This window comes from Eubalaena glacialis, chromosome 3, assembly GCF_028564815.1.
Source record: "Eubalaena glacialis isolate mEubGla1 chromosome 3, mEubGla1.1.hap2.+ XY, whole genome shotgun sequence".
Lineage (NCBI taxonomy): Eukaryota > Metazoa > Chordata > Mammalia > Artiodactyla > Balaenidae > Eubalaena > Eubalaena glacialis.
In genome coordinates this window covers 21582493-21598436 of record NC_083718.1, presented here as the reverse complement: position 1 = coordinate 21598436, position 15944 = coordinate 21582493, and the positions used below count along the sequence as shown (strand labels likewise).

General features: G+C 38.3%; 1 protein-coding gene and 1 pseudogene across 8 annotated transcripts in view; one reads left to right on the top strand and one right to left on the bottom strand.

The window, feature by feature from the left end:
• Nucleotides 1-13768, bottom strand: part of DISP1 (dispatched RND transporter family member 1) — a 215638-nt gene extending 201870 nt beyond the window's left edge. For 4 of the 8 annotated variants that reach the window (XM_061187320.1, XM_061187321.1, XM_061187322.1 and 1 more), the window contains exon 1: nt 13409-13517. The gene's annotated coding sequence lies outside the window, so the exon portion shown is untranslated. Of the gene's footprint in view, nt 1-13351; nt 13518-13673 lie in introns of those variants that run through there. The other 4 variants (XM_061187324.1, XM_061187327.1, XM_061187323.1 and 1 more) reach the window with 2 other exon arrangements.
• Nucleotides 1-13841, top strand: part of LOC133086917 (uncharacterized) — a 44204-nt pseudogene extending 30363 nt beyond the window's left edge.
• Nucleotides 13842-15944: the final 2103 nt, after the last annotated feature.

The window sequence follows — 15944 nt, the reverse complement described above, 5'->3', positions numbered from 1 at the left end:
CCTTTGGAATATCCCCTGTGAATCATCCAATGGCTCACTTGTATTTACCAGCAAAATCTCTTCAAGCCCCAGGGGTATCCCATGTCACTATGTGCCCAAGTGTATATGTTGTCCATTTGGATATATCTTACTATATACACACTTCTCTCTGCCCTCTCCCTCCCCACAGTGTCACTGAATGGCATGAATTTCACCTCTATTCTCTTAACTATTAATTCATATTCACTCCCTTAAATAGAGACTCAAAATCCCTCTCTCTTCAGAAAACCTGCCCGTGATTAGCATCATTTAACTGTAATCTTTCTTGTAGCAGAAAGGCCCTGGATTGGAAACCAGATCTGGCTTCTAATCTTGGTTCTTTTACTTGATATGATAGCTGGGCAAATCACTCCACCTTTCTAGGACTAGTTTCTCAACCATAAAAAAGGGGAATTAGACTAAATAAGCTCAAGACTAATTCCCAGATCTACAAATTTTTTTATGCAAAAAGATTACCAAAAGCATTAACTTATAAAAATGGAAAAATTGTTATAAATTTTTAAAATTACTTAAGGCACCTTAGATTTTTAAAAATTAATACACAACATATTAAAACCACAAAAACAGAGAAAAACTTTTAAATTTCAAAGGGTGACAAGGTTGATTAAATTGTCCATTTTCCATTCTTTATTTGACACATGACTGAAAACCCAGGTAATCCCTTAAAAGACTACTAGGCTATGAATATACACACTCTCCTATTAACTAATCACTATGCAATATTTCAAATACCACATATTTGTTTAATATACCAAAAGCATTCTAAATACTACCTGTGATGATTAGTTTTACCTGTCAACTTGGCTAGGTTATAGTACCCAGTTACTTAATCAAACATTAATCTAGGTGTTGCTGTAAAGCTATTTTGTAGATATAGTTAATATCTACAGTAAGCTGACTTTAAGTAAAGGAGATTACCCTTGATAATGTGGGTGGGACACACCTAATCAGTTGAAGGGCTTAAGAGCAAAAACTGAGGTTTCCCAGAGAAGAAGGAATCCTGCCTCAAGACTGAAGCATCAACCTGACCTTAAGCCTGCCAGCCTGCCCTACAAATTTTGGAATTGCCCCTCACAATGTCGTGAGCCAATTCATGAAAGCAAATCTGTTTTAAAAAACACACACATATACAAATGATATTGGTTTTGTTTCTCTGGAGAATCCTGGTATTTTGTTCTTTTTTAAGTGAGGATTAACAGATGTCTGTTTCTTGTAACCTCTTTAAAATATTAAAGCATTTTAAATATGTAACCGGAATGTTATTTTTTAAGTTAGTATTTCCTACACAATGCCAACAAATTAGCGACGCTATTATCTCACTGTGCTTTATTAAAATACGTAGGGAGAAAAAGAAAAGTGATGTTTTCTACACTGAATTTTTAAACTCCAAAACTGATTTCAGAAGATTCTGAGATTCATTTTTTTTCTCATTTTCATGGCTTTCAAAGTGTTTCATAACTAGCTGTTAGTATAACATGACTGTGAAGAAAGTCACTTATCAGCCCAATTTTAAAGATTAAGGAACCAGACAAAGAGAAGTAGTAGACTTTGCTCTACTTTATCGAGTGACATCTGCAAAATCAAGCTGGAAATTCTCCAACTCTAAGTTTTATTGGTGACCCATCAATTAGTTAGTCCTCCATGCTACACTGACATAGAAAAATATTCTAGAATCACAACATACACAGAAACTATTAAGGACATAAGAATGACGTATTTAGTATTCAATAGTATCAGTTCACATGCTGGTTCCATTCAAAAAGTATTACTGATACCAGGTACCTACAAACTTTTTCTGTAAAGGGTCAGTAGTATTTAGGCCTTGCAGGCCATAAGGTCTCTTTGGCAACTACTCAACTCTGCCATTGTAGCCCCAAAGCAGCCAATGACAGTGCATAAATGAATGAGTATGGCTATATTCCAATAAAACTTTATTTACTAAAACAGACCAGCTTTGGCCTCTGGGCCATAGTTCGCTGACCTCTGACTCATGAAATCATGGAGCAGGAAAAGACCCTGGAGGTCATATGGTACACTCCCATTCAATGCCAAAACACCTCTATATCCAGTGCCAGTGACCATCTGGCTCAGAACAGTTTCCATAAACAGACTGTTTTCCAAGCTAGATTGGTTATTCCTCAATGAGGGACTTCAAGGATGGGATATTTTCCCACAGTGTGGAACTAACCAGAGCACTGTGGGTCATTTAGCATTCCTGGTTCCTGAAGAGTAAATGCTACCTACACAAATATACACCTATCACTATGACAACCAAAACTTTCCCCACATATTCCCAAATCCCATGGGGTAGGGGTACTGGTACTCAATGGGTTAAGATATATTGAGCTATACTGAGGTGGGATATGTGGCAACCGTCCCATGCAGCCATTCCCCCTTCTACCTATGGTAGACATGACTAATCAATCACAATACTCTTTCCTAGTGAGGCTGGCCTTTGCCTCAGAATTTTTAACACAACGCTCAAGACAACCATCTCCAATGAATCAGAATTGTGATGTTAAAACATATTTGTTATCCCTAATCGAAAAGGATAGTTCTACACACACACTCTGAAAAGAAACTGGCTTCCTTTAAGTTTACAAAGCTGAAAAATAATATGGTTTACTTTTAAACCCTAAGGCATGTTTTGAAAGTTTGTGAAAATATTTCTTGGTTGTGACAATGACTGAGGACACTGAAGGCACTTGGTGTACTGAGGAATGCCACATGTCCTGCAACACTAGGGACAGTACTGCACAACAGAGGATTATCCTGCATCCCCCATGATGTTTTAATATCCCACTAGAAATAGATGTGGATGAAAAACCTGTTTAAATTATCTAAGCCTAGACTGTAACTCCATTTAACACATAAACAGGAATTCTCTTTTTCACATTTTTAATAATCACTAAGTTCTCCCAAAATGTAACTGCTCTGAAAGTCAAAGTAAGACTGTACTTAACTTTTCTCTGAATTTTGCCAAGAGTTATTCACCATTTTGGAAAATCATCTCAATGACAGCCATATAATTCAGTGTATGTAAGTACAATTTATCTGAATAAGCCTGCATTTGTAATGATTTCCATCACAGTAATTCCAGACACAGGTACGAAAAGTTAACCACTTGGTATGTGTAGAGCATATACATATTAAAAAGTATATTTAATGACTTTATTTTTATTTCTCCTTTATATTACAGTTAGAACATTATATTCATTTCTTTGCAGTCAGGTTTGCAAGTAGTTACAGTATATCTATGAATTCATTTCAGGATAGTAAAGGAGGGACTATAAAACATTTGTTATAAAAACAGAGTGTTGGCTCTGACAGGTTAAGAACCACTGATCTAAACTAATGAAGCCTTTTTGACCAAATTTCGCTAACACAGACACAAATCTTGCCCAAAATTTGGAAACAAATCTAATGTGCTTCAAGGGTTCAAACACAACTTTAACTGGCTATCTGAAGCCATTTTTACAGAAAAACACTAGATCTCTCAATATAGGTGCAGCTTCCATATCTCCTTTTCCCTTCTGTATAAAATATACAAGAAATGACTGTGAAAGCCAAGTGCTTAGGACCTCTAAGTCCTCCAGCACACTGGAGCTGTCACTGTGATTACTTCTACCCAATTGTGAAGAGAACTGGCAGTGATTAATAGAGTCAATGAAAGAACCCAGTCATCACTGAGGCAACTGCCCTTGAGCAACAGACACAAAGCTCCTACCCTGAGAGAGTCCATTTTCCAAGAGGGCAGAAATGTTCAATATCTGCACTGTCTATATAAGAGACTACTAGTTTAAAATTTAAAGGTTTGACATTGACTAAAAGTGGAAATAATCTCCACATAAGTCTATCTATTTTATATATATATATATATGTTATATATATATACATACACATATATAATAGACTAAAGTCATTGGTAAACCTAGCTTCCAAGAATATTAATTATTGTTTCCCTCTATAAGTCTTTTTTTAAAACCTTTTCATACTTCATGGCAGTTTTAAGTCTTTAGAGTGTCAATAAGAGTCCATATATAGTTCAAAGACTAAACTCCAAAGCAAAACCATAAACATAAGCAAGGTCAGGTCCCAGAAACTTTCTTTAAATCAAGTTTTCAACTATTCTAGGTTAAGTGGTGACATTTAGTTTTAAGAGCTAAGAGAGACAGGTATATTGGAACATAATTCTAATGATTTATTTTTTCTATTCTTCAGAGACATGCATGTAAAAGTGAGTGGTAGGGAGCAAAAAAAATAAATAAATTAAATAAAGGCTTTGAAATGGCCTATAAGTAACTCTTGGGTCTCCCCGGGAATAAGGCAACCAGGTCCAGAGAACTAGCACTTGTCACAATTCTCTGCAGAAAACTTTGTATAAAATTATCCACACATGATCTGCTTCTAAACCTACAAGGCACATTAGCTATTTAGCTATAATCAGCCCAAAGCCAGCCCCAACTCAACACAAGCTTTAAGGGATAAGTATTATAAATGAAGAAGACACAGCTGAAAAGGATGGCTAAGAAGCAAATAAGAATATTAAGACCAAAATACATCTCTACAGGCTAAAATGCTGGACTGCTGAAACACAGGCAGGAAAAATTTAATAGAGAGTAGGTGTAAGGTCATATATTTCAATTTAAAAATCAGCCATACAAGTACAGGGACCAGACTAACAGAGAGTTCCTGCAAAAATCTGGGGAGCTTTGGCTTACCAAATGCTTACTGTAAGAGCAAGATATGTCTGCTTAAATATTAATGCAATTTTGGACTTCAATAATATTGAATATGCAGTAATAGAAAGATATGGTGTCCACCTTACAGGAAGTAATAGTCCCACTATTTGCTGCCTTGATCAGACATCTAAAATAGTGCAGACAATTATAGAAGCCATATTTTCACAATACTGACAACCTAGAGCATCCAGAATAAGACAATCAGGATAGTGAGAGATATAGGTATTGGCATTATTTAACCTGAAGAAGAGATAATATGAGACAGTTTTTTAAATACGTGACAAAATTTTAAATAGAAAAGAAAAAATAGATCTTCTATGTTTCTCTGGCTGATATAACTAAAACCAATGGATTAAAAAAACACAACAGGTAATTTGGATCTGTTATAAATAAAAGAATAACCTTATAACTTGAGCCACCCAACAACAAACCAAGGTTGTATAAAAAGGAAGTGAACACCTTGTTTCTCTATGTATTCAGGCAAGGGCCTAAAGTCCTCTGGGATAAGAAGTGTTATGAGGGTACCCAAATCAGGTAGAAGATTGGATTAAGAAACTGCTACAGGTTCACTCCAATTCTGCAATGATATCATTTTAAGGGCAGAAGAAAAAGTACAAGTTGAGCCAACAAACACTTTATTTCCCTAATAGCAAGTTATGCTGGTAAAAGGGGAGAAGAATTGAGAGGGCCAAAGTGATTCTAAGGTACCTTTAAAAATACATGGTACCTAAGGAACTCAAAGTGAGATGCAGTGGAAAAGGGCACTGGATTTAGGGTTAGAAGACTGAGGTTGCATCCCAGTTCCAACCCAGCCTAGCTCTGTAGAATGTAGGGCAAGTCACTGAACCCTTCTGTAGTTCAGGTTTTTCCACCTCAGAAATAGGGATACCACCTGTCCTGCCCTAAGGATCAGATGACTGTATAAGAAAAGCCCTGACTAAATAATTTATACATAAATTATCATTGTTATTCTTCTACATTGATCAGAGTCTTCTAAGCTCTGTTCACCACACTTTAAAAAGGATATGAAACAAAATACTAGCAAACAGAATCCAACAACACATTAAAAGGATCATACACCATGATCAAGTGGGATTAATCCCAGGGATGCAAGGATTCTTCAATATACGCAAATCAATCAATGTGATACACCATATTAACAAATTGAAAAATAAAAACCATATGATCATCTCAATAGATGCAGAAACAGCTTTTGACAAAATTCAACACCCATTTATGATAAAAACTCTCCAGAAAGCGGGCAGAGAGGGAACCTACCTCAACATAATAAAGGCCATATATGACAAACCCACAGCAAACATCATTCTCAATGGTGAAAAACTGAAAGCATTTCCTCTAAGATCAGGAACAAGACAAGGATGTCCACTCTCGCCACTAGTATTCTACATAGTTTTGAAAGTCCTAGCCATGGCAATCAGAGAAGAAAAAGAAATAAAAGGAATACAAATTGAAAAAGAAGAAGTAAAACTCTCACTGTTCGCAGATGACAGGATACTATACATAGATAATCCTAAAGACGCCACCAGAAAACTACTAGAGCTAATCAATGAATTTGGTAAAGTTGCAGGATACAAAATTAATGCACAGAAATCTCTAGCATTCCTATACACTAACAACGAAAGATCAGAAAGAGAAATTAAAGAAACAATCCCATTCACCATTGCAACAAAAAGAATAAAATACCTAGGAATAAACCTACCTAAGGAGGTAAAAGACCTGTACTCAGAAAACTATAAGACACTGATGAAAGAAATCAAAGATGAAACAAACGGATGGAGAGATATACCATGTTCTTGGATTGGAAGACTCAATCTTGTGAAAATGACTATACTACCTAAAGCAATCTACAGATTCAATGCAATCCCTATCAAATTACCAATGGCATTTTTTACAGAACTAGAACAAAAAAATCTTAAAATTTGTATGGAGACACAAAAGACCCCGAATAGCCAAAGCAATCTTGAGGGAAAAAAATGGAGCTGGAGGAATCAGACTCCCTGACTTCAGACTATACTACAAAGCTACAGTAATCAAGACAACATGGTTCTGGCACAAAAACAGAAATATAGATCAATGGTACAGGATAGAAAGCCCAGAGATAAACCCACGCACCTATGGTCAACTAATCTATGACAAAGGAGGCAAGATATATAATGGAGAAAAGACAGCCTCTTCAATAAGTGGTGCTGGGAAAACTGGACAGCTACATGTAAAAGAATGAAATTAGAACACTCCCTAACACCATACACCAAAATAGAAGACCTAAATGTAAGACTGGACACTATAAAACTCTTAGAGGAAAACATAGGAAGAACACTCTTTGACATAAATCACAGCAAGATCTTTCTTGACCCACCTTCTAGAGTAATGGAAATAAAAACAAAAATAAACTAATGTGGCCTCATGAAACTTAAAAGAAAGTTTAACAACTTTCTATAAACTATAAACAAGACAAAAAGACAACTCTAAGAATGGGAGAAAATATTTGCAAATGAATCAACGGACAAAAGATTAATCTCCAAAATATATAAACAGCTCATGCAGCTCAATATAAAAAAAAAAACCCAATCAAAAAATGGGCAGAAGACCTAAATAGACACTTCTCCAAAGAAGACATACAGATGGCCAAGAGGCACACGAAAAGTTGCTCAACATCACTAATTATTACAGAAATGCAAATCAAAACTACAACGAGGCATCACCTCACACCAGTTAGAATGGGCATCATCAGAAAATCTACAAACAACAAATGCTGGAGAGGATGTGGAGAAAAGGGAACCCTCTTGCACTGTTGGTGGGAATGTAAATTGATACAGCCACTATGGAGAACAATACAGAGTTTCCTTAAAAAACTAAAAATAGAGCTACCATATGACCCAACAATCCCACTACTGGGCATATACCCAGAGAAAACCATAATTCAAAAAGACACATGCACCCCAATGTTCATTGTGGCACTACTGACAATAGCCAGGTCATGGAAGCAACCTAAATGTCCACAGACAGATGAATGGATAAAGATGATGTGGTACATATATACAATGGAATATTACTCCACCACAAAAAGGAACTAAATTGAGTCATTTGCAGAGATGTGGATGGACCTAGAGACTGTCATACAGAGGGAAGTAAGTCAGAAGAGAAAAACAAATATCATATATTAACGCATATATGTGGAATCTAGAAAAATGGTACAGATGAAGCAGTTTGCAAGGCAAAAATAGAGACACAGCTGTAGAGAACAAACGTATGGACACCAAGGGGGGAAAGTGGTGGTGGGGGGTATGAATTGGGAGATTGGGATTGACATATACACACTAATTTGTATAAAACAGATAACTAATAAGAACCTGCTGTATTAAAAAGTAATAATAAAATTAAATTAAAAATAAAAAAAGGATATGAAAAACCTAGAATCCTAATAGATCAACCAAGATAAAGCCTTGTAACTTGACTAAAGAGATAGAAAGCATGTTTTAGGTAGAAACCCTCAAGGAAAAAAGTCTTACCCAAGGAAAGGTAAAAGGTATTTATTATAGAATAGGTTGTGTGTTCCTAAAAAGGATGTTGTTCAGTTGTTTTCTACAGGAAGAAGAAACAAGATTCAGAACGAGAAGAGGTGGATTTAAATGAATGCAAGGGAGATTTCAGTTAGGTCCAGGGAATAACATTTTACATGCTTGTTTTCATCAAATGAAAATGTATAAGCCACAAAGCAACAAAAAGACAAAGGAATCCTACCTGTCAAGATGATAAGACCCTGGAAGAGGCTATGGACGTTTAGAATTCAAAACCTACCTGTCCTGGATTGGTCAACATTTACTAGCCTTAAGGGAGTCAAATCAGATTATCTCCCAAGGTCCTTTCTAGCACTAGAACTCAGAGAATTAGAACCAATAAATAACTGTTTATTAGGAAAAGAAATAAAGTTAGCAGTTGAACTTGGGAATATATTTTATATGAGCTTTCTACTTTAATCAAAAGTGCTCTTATTAGTCATGTACCACAATGTTCATTGCAGCTCTATTTATAATAGCCAGGACATGGAAGCAACCTACCTAAGTGTCCATCGACAGATGAATGGATAAAGAAGATGTGGCACATATATACAATGGAATATTACTCAGCCATAAAAAGAAACAAAATTGAGTTATTTGTAGTGAGGTGGATGGACCTAGAGTCTGTCATACAGAGTGAAGTAAGTCAGAAAGAGAAAAACAAATATCATATGCTAACATATATACGGAATCTAAAAAAAAAAAAAAGGTTCTGAAGAACCTAGGGGCAGGACAGGAATAAAGACACAGATGTAGAGAATGAACTTGAGGACACAGGGAGGGGGAAGGGTAAGCTGGGACGAAGTGAGAGAGTGGCATGGACATATGTACACTACCAAATGTAAAACAGACAGCTAGTGGGAAGCAGCTGCATAGCACAGGGAGATCAGCTCAGTGCTTTGTGACCACCTAGAGAGGTGGGATAGGGAGGATGGGAGGGAGACGCAAAAGGGAGGAGATATGGGGATATATGTATATGTATATGTATAGCTGATTCACTTTGTTATAAAGTAGAAACTAACACACCATTGTAAAGCAATTATACTCCAATAAAGATGTTAAAAAAAAAAGAAGTGCTCTTATTCTTAACTGATAAAGCAAATGAGATAAAATGTTAAAAACAGGTGAATCTGAATAAAGGGTATACAGGTGGTTCCCTGTACTATTTTGATTTTTGCAACTTTATTCAATTACTGTGAAATAGTCATCATTTAGGTTTAAAATATTAGGAGTTGAATGATACTTCTCATCTTACTAGTTCTTGTGGGAAAGTCTAGAACTTGATTATGTATCACTTCCTAGGGCCTGCCCTCCCTCCTCTGCTGTAATTAAGACACGTTCACTCATATACAGTGGTTGGTTTTCTCACATCTACAATGTTCTCATCAATCTCCATGCCTTCATCCTCTCAATTTCGAAAATAAACTTCAGTATTTGTTTTTTATTCACATTTCAACCCTTCCCTCAAACCTCGCCAAGACTCCTAATAACCGTATAAACTTTGACTTCCCAGCCTCTGCCAGGTCATTCTCAAGGAGGTGGGAGAGGTGGGAAGGATTTCTTTCCCTGCCAGCTGCAGGCAAAGAGGGAGCACATTGTCTGTAGGGTATTTTAAAACAATAACAAAAGCAACTAAAAGTCTTTCTGCCTTTTATCACCACCAGGCACTGGCAATTAGAAACAACCTTAGTGTTGAGACACTCCTTCCAACCACTGCAGACAGCTCCAAACATCACCCCTTCATATGTCACCAGTAATGGTCAGCCTTCCCAACCTCTGCCAGAATCTTCTTTCCAATAGTTTTTCTTTTCCTCAGGATCTCAAATTAAAAACAAAACAAAAACTAATAATAACAACACAGACTAAAGGCAATCAGTGTATTTTCTACAGTATTTGTAATTGTGAGGTATATCATTATCACTTTAATAGAAAAGCTCATATATAATTTAATGTGATGCCTCACTCAAACCAAAACTAAGTAGAGTCCATTTATATAATCCAGATCAATTATGATTTAGTATTAAAACTATTTTTCAAACGACAATAATGTAAACAAATGGTTCACAGTCATAACTTAATGCCTGGAGGCTGGAAAATTTGCCAAGATTTATGGGATCAGACTCAGCAGAATAGACAAGGCTCTACTAACATAACTGCAGTCCTTTATGGCTGCTCTGATCGCCCTGCGTCACACTTTGAGGGCCAGGTCATCCTAGACACTATGAGAAAAAAGGTCTAACTCGGCGAAAGAAAAAGGACAAAAAGAGATACTAAAAGAAGGGATCGACTATGTCTCAGCCAATCTTGTTGAGGGCCATCTTGCATCAAAGGCAATGCAGCAGCTGGATGGTAAATCAGCAGATCAACAACACTCTGCTTGGTATCTCTCTGTCCAGCTGTATTCCTCAGCTGTAACAAATCCTCCCGATTCTATCAAAAGGCAGGGAATGCCTTTCTCACTAGGGTATGCAGATAACTGAAAATGGACTAGATAACAATAAAATTGATAATCAGAGAGTACAGAACCAAAAAACTCAATATAGCAAGTTACTTCACATATTACAAATGGGTTATTAAAGAAAACAAAATGTGCTAGTATGTGTATATGAAGACACTTTTGACTACAGCTGTTTTAATCGTTCTTCCAATACACAGATACACATTCCACTGCAGCAGAAATAAAAAGAAATAGTAAGTCCATAAGAATAACTAGTAATTTGCTGCACCCTGATTAAAAAAAATGCCACTATTGGTTAAACTGTTAAATACATCTAAATCCTACAGAATAACACAGAGTAATCCTACAGAATAAACAGAATTTATCTAGAGAAGGCTAAGAAATGTACTCAACAATTAGAACAAATAACAAAAATTCCAAAGATTATCCAGAACACAAGGCAATCAAATTTCAAACATACTACTCAGATATATAATTAGAAACTTGACACAGAAGGCAGGGCTCTTGTGTTTCAACAATGATCACAACCTCTCCTATGAACTAACATCTAATGGCCTACAAGCTTTCTCCCAAAACCAAGGGAAAAGGGGGAAGAACACATTTTTAAATCAAGATTATATAGAAAAATCAGATCAACCTTTCAGAAAAACAGTATTGTCTACTTTAAAGAAATAAGATTAAGACATATAGAAATCTACATAGCAGTTAATTCAATAACTTTAAAGGTCAGTGTCATCTTTTCACTTTCTAATTTGAAAAACTATTCAATTTGCTCACTTCCCTGTTACAGCATTGTTTATGTTTAGGCGATGCTTTCCACTTTTAAGTATCAGCTGTGCCCCTAAACATAAGGAAATTATCTATCTTACTCAAGCATAAATTTTCAAGGCCATCAAGAGTTTATAAGCTATAGTTAATAATACTATGTTGTATATTTTAAATTTGTTAAGACAGTAGATCTTAAGTGTTCTCACCACAAAAAGAGAGAAATTAGTAACTATGTGAAGTGATGGTTTGTTAATTAGCTTGATTGTGGTAATCATTTCACAATATATGTGTATATCAAATCATCACGTTGTACACCTTAAATATATGCAATTTTGATTTGTCAATGATGTCTCATTAAAGCTGGGGGAAAAAAGAGTTTACAAGCTAGCAAGACACCAAGCCATCAAGAAACATAAACTGTTCTAGTTTACTTGAATTAGAGCAAGACAGACCACCAAATCAGATCCAAAGTAGTATTTAAAACTACTGTATTGGTACAGGTACCAATACAGTAGTTTTAAAAGTAAAAAATGTTAACACTTGAAATATGAAACACTTGAAACAAGCAAAAGATTCAACCATCAGATATCACCGTCAACCAATGACAATGTTAGGGCTCTCCCTAGGTGCCTCACCCCATTTGTGACAAAAATACAAATTTGCCATCTATCTAAAGCTAAAACAGTCTTTGTAATTATGCAGAAGTGAGATACTATATGACGTAGATTAGGAAGTACATATTAACTGCAAGTCAATAAAACATGAATAAAATGTAGACAATAACTAAAATTAATAATAACCTCTGGTAATGATAAAAGCAAGCCCACATAGTACACGATGGCCAATAAGGAAAACTAAATATGTTAATGTGTATATAACAACAGAACTTGGGTTATCAATATTTTTTAACAATCTACCAATGGCAAATATATATGTTTTCTTTGTAGCAGAAATAAAAAGTAACAGTAAATCCACAGGAATTGCTAGTAATTGGCTGCACCCTAATCTAAAATTGCCTTTACCGGTTAAACTCAAAAACTAAATACAATAGGATAACTTTTAGTAAAAATATATTAGAAAGTTAGGCAGAAAAACAGTGAATAGTAACTGCAAACGTGACGGCACTGGCTTTCCATGTAATTATCACTGTAATTCCAAACGCATTTACAAGTTCATTCCATGACAAAGGAAATAACCTAAACTCCGCAAGGTAGAGAAGATTCCAAAAGGAAAACTTTGGTTGGCTTGCTGGTATGAAGACAACTTTAAAGCACTATCTGTTTGACAAAGAAATGCAGCATAAGTTGAACCTTGGTGAGGAAGAGTTCAAGTTTTCCCTGGGAATGTAAATTCTTCCCCGAAATCCACACAGGTTAAAAAAAAAAAAAAAGGCACACCAGAAAGCCAGCATTAATTGCAAAGGAGGCAATACGAGTTCAGCATCCAGTAGGTGGCTGGTCATCTTTCTGACCCGTTAGGTCAAGACGTCTTTCTCATCTACGACCCTCAGAGAAGGACTGCCTCCCTCCTCTCCAACCTCTGCCAACTCGTGCCACCCTCACAATCTGCCAAGTGCCGGGACACTCCCCCAAGTGGGACTGCTCTCCTCCGAGAATCCTCCTGCCCAGTGTCACCCGCCACCCTCCTCCCCTTCTCAGGGCCTCTTCGGCCTCAGGGTCCCCGGTGCCTCCCTCCTCAGCCCCTCACGGCTGCCCTCAGGGCTGCCCCCGTCCCCCGACCCCCAATCCTGGTCCCCTCCCTCAAACCTGGGGTCCCGGTTCTCCCTCTGCCCGCGCGAGGTGTCCCGACTCTCCCGTCCCTACCCGGTCTCCCCCGTCCCGCGGCGCGGGGCGGCAGCGGGGCGGAGAGGCATCCACTGAGGAGACAAGTGCCTGGGACTCTCCGGCTCCGATCCGGACCCGGAGCCGGGCTTCCGCCTCGCGCCGGAAGGCATTCGCGAGCGGGACCGGAAGTCCCGCCCCGCGAGCTTTCTGCCTGCCGCGGCAGCGGGGTCTCACTATCTCGCAGAGAGGACTCGGGGAGGAGAGAGGGGGTCGCCGGCACTCGGCCGGGAGCAGAAGGGCTTACCCTGAAGGGCCGAGGCGCCAAAAATCTTTCTCCCTGCTGCTTCTCTTTCCAGCGGATCAGCCGACCGACCTGCAGTCGGTTGATCAAGGGTCTCCTCTGTTCACGCACCGGGAGGAGCAAGATGACTCAGACACTGACCCCTGCCCTCACAATCTAGTTGAAAGTTGACAAAAATATAAACAGAGGTTAATCACACCGCAAGGCAGTATTGCTTCATTCCTTAATCCAAATTTTTATCACCTGCTATATATCACTCATTAAACAAGTAGGCTGTAAACAGACGAAAGCCCCTATCTTAGGGAGCGAGGGAGGCACTAACGGCAATGAACTAGGCAGAGAATAAATCAAACAGCGACCTGTTCCTCGGGAAGCTTAGGGTAGTACAGGGACAGATATATGGGCAAACAAGTGCAATGAAACCATCGAGCATCAGAGGAACTATGGCCGTGCTGAAGGCAGTCGTGTGGTGTAGGGAGCTGGACAGACCCAAGACTCTAAAGATAATGGCTCCTCCGTTGACACCGAAATGAATGATGAATAAGAGTTAAAGGTCAGACAAGGTGGGGAAGGGCATGCAGAGGAGAAGGATGCCAGAGAGAGCTTGGTTTAATCAGGGAGCTGGAGGAGGGTACAGTTAATTTAGCAAGATCTGCGATCAGAGAGTCAGGAGGAAGCATAATGAGAGGAGGCAAGCCCAGATCAGGAAGACTGTTGTGTATTATGCTAAGAAATTTGGACTTTAGACTCCATGCAACAGGGAATCAGTGCATATCTCTAGGGGAATAGACAAAATACTGAGTTATGGGGTTGACTAGGATGATTGACCTAATCATCAAAGAAAAATAAGAACTTGAAAAATTGCAGAGAGAACATTTTACCAGTGAGGGTGCCTTCTCAAACTGTCATACCCAGATGTTAAAAACAATGGATGATTACAACTCTATAAAGGCAGGACCACCAGGGCTCAGACCCCTGGGGTTGCCCATTGGGCAAATCACCCCAACCGAGTTGCCAGCTGAAGCCTTAGGGAACCATGGAATCAATGGGCCAAGGAGGAAGAAAGTTCATTACCAGCTACAGTAATGAGAGCCGTTGCCTCTATTTCCTTGCTTGCCACTACTGTTTAATAAATACCCTCTTGCACACTGAGCCCATTTTTCCTCTTTAAAAAGAAATGGCATATCAGTTTTTTTCCAATTCTTTTCCTTTTGCCAGCAACAAACTATATTGCCATATATGGAGATAGGATTATGGTAAAATAAAAGGAAGACTGGACATCATGTAGAAAGTCTGTACTTAGAGGGCACAGTATCACCTCTGGATGGAGTAGAAAGACACAGCTTTGAGTGTTCTCCCTTTGGGAAGGTTAGCAGTCCATTTGTGATGGTACGTGAAATAACCGAATCATATAGTAGAGAGGTGTGTCTCTGAAAGAAAGGGAAGAAGAGAGTATGTATGTGTGGTGTGATGTATGTGGGGTTTGTGTGGGTGAGGGTGTGTGTGTGTGTGTGTGTGTGTGTGTGTGTGCTGGGCCACCAAGAAATAAAATATAATAGACACTCCATGAGATGTTTCCCTGTAGCTCACCACAATTCCTCTTTTTGTAGGAATGGCCCCAATACATAGGCCAATCCCTTAAAGGGCCATATATTTATGCACAAGTGATCATGTTCTAGGGTTTGCCCAGGATTGAGGGGCATCCCAGGACACTGAACTTTTGGTGCTTAAACTGGAATAGTCCTGGGAAAACTGGTCACACTATCATGTCCCCTGTAAACAGATTAATCCAGATACGAACACCTCCTAAACTAGGGCATTTAGACTCTTCCCTCAGGGAATTTTAAACACTGCATAGGGAAACACAGAGAGAAGATGGCCATTAGAGCTGAGTCACATAAATGGCAGTGCCCTAAAGAAAAGACCTATTAACACCCATTATGAAGGACCCAGGACCTGCCCTGTTTTCTTTGATTACAGGAGATATCCCTGTGTACTTCCAAAACTTTTTTTTTTTTTTTGCCTGACTAGCCAAAGAAGATTTCTGCTACTTGCAACCAAAGTAATCTTGCTTAAGATAATCTGCTCCCAGAGCCCCTGAGCCAAATAATCCATACTCATTGCCACAGCAAACTGAAGTGGATGTAGACACAACCCAAATAGGCTAAGTGGGTCTCTCATGCATGGATTTTAGAGTTGACATACAGCGCTCCAATTGGTCTCTCTTTCATGTTGAAATAGAAATGTCACGTAAACCTAGGATTGGGTTAGGCA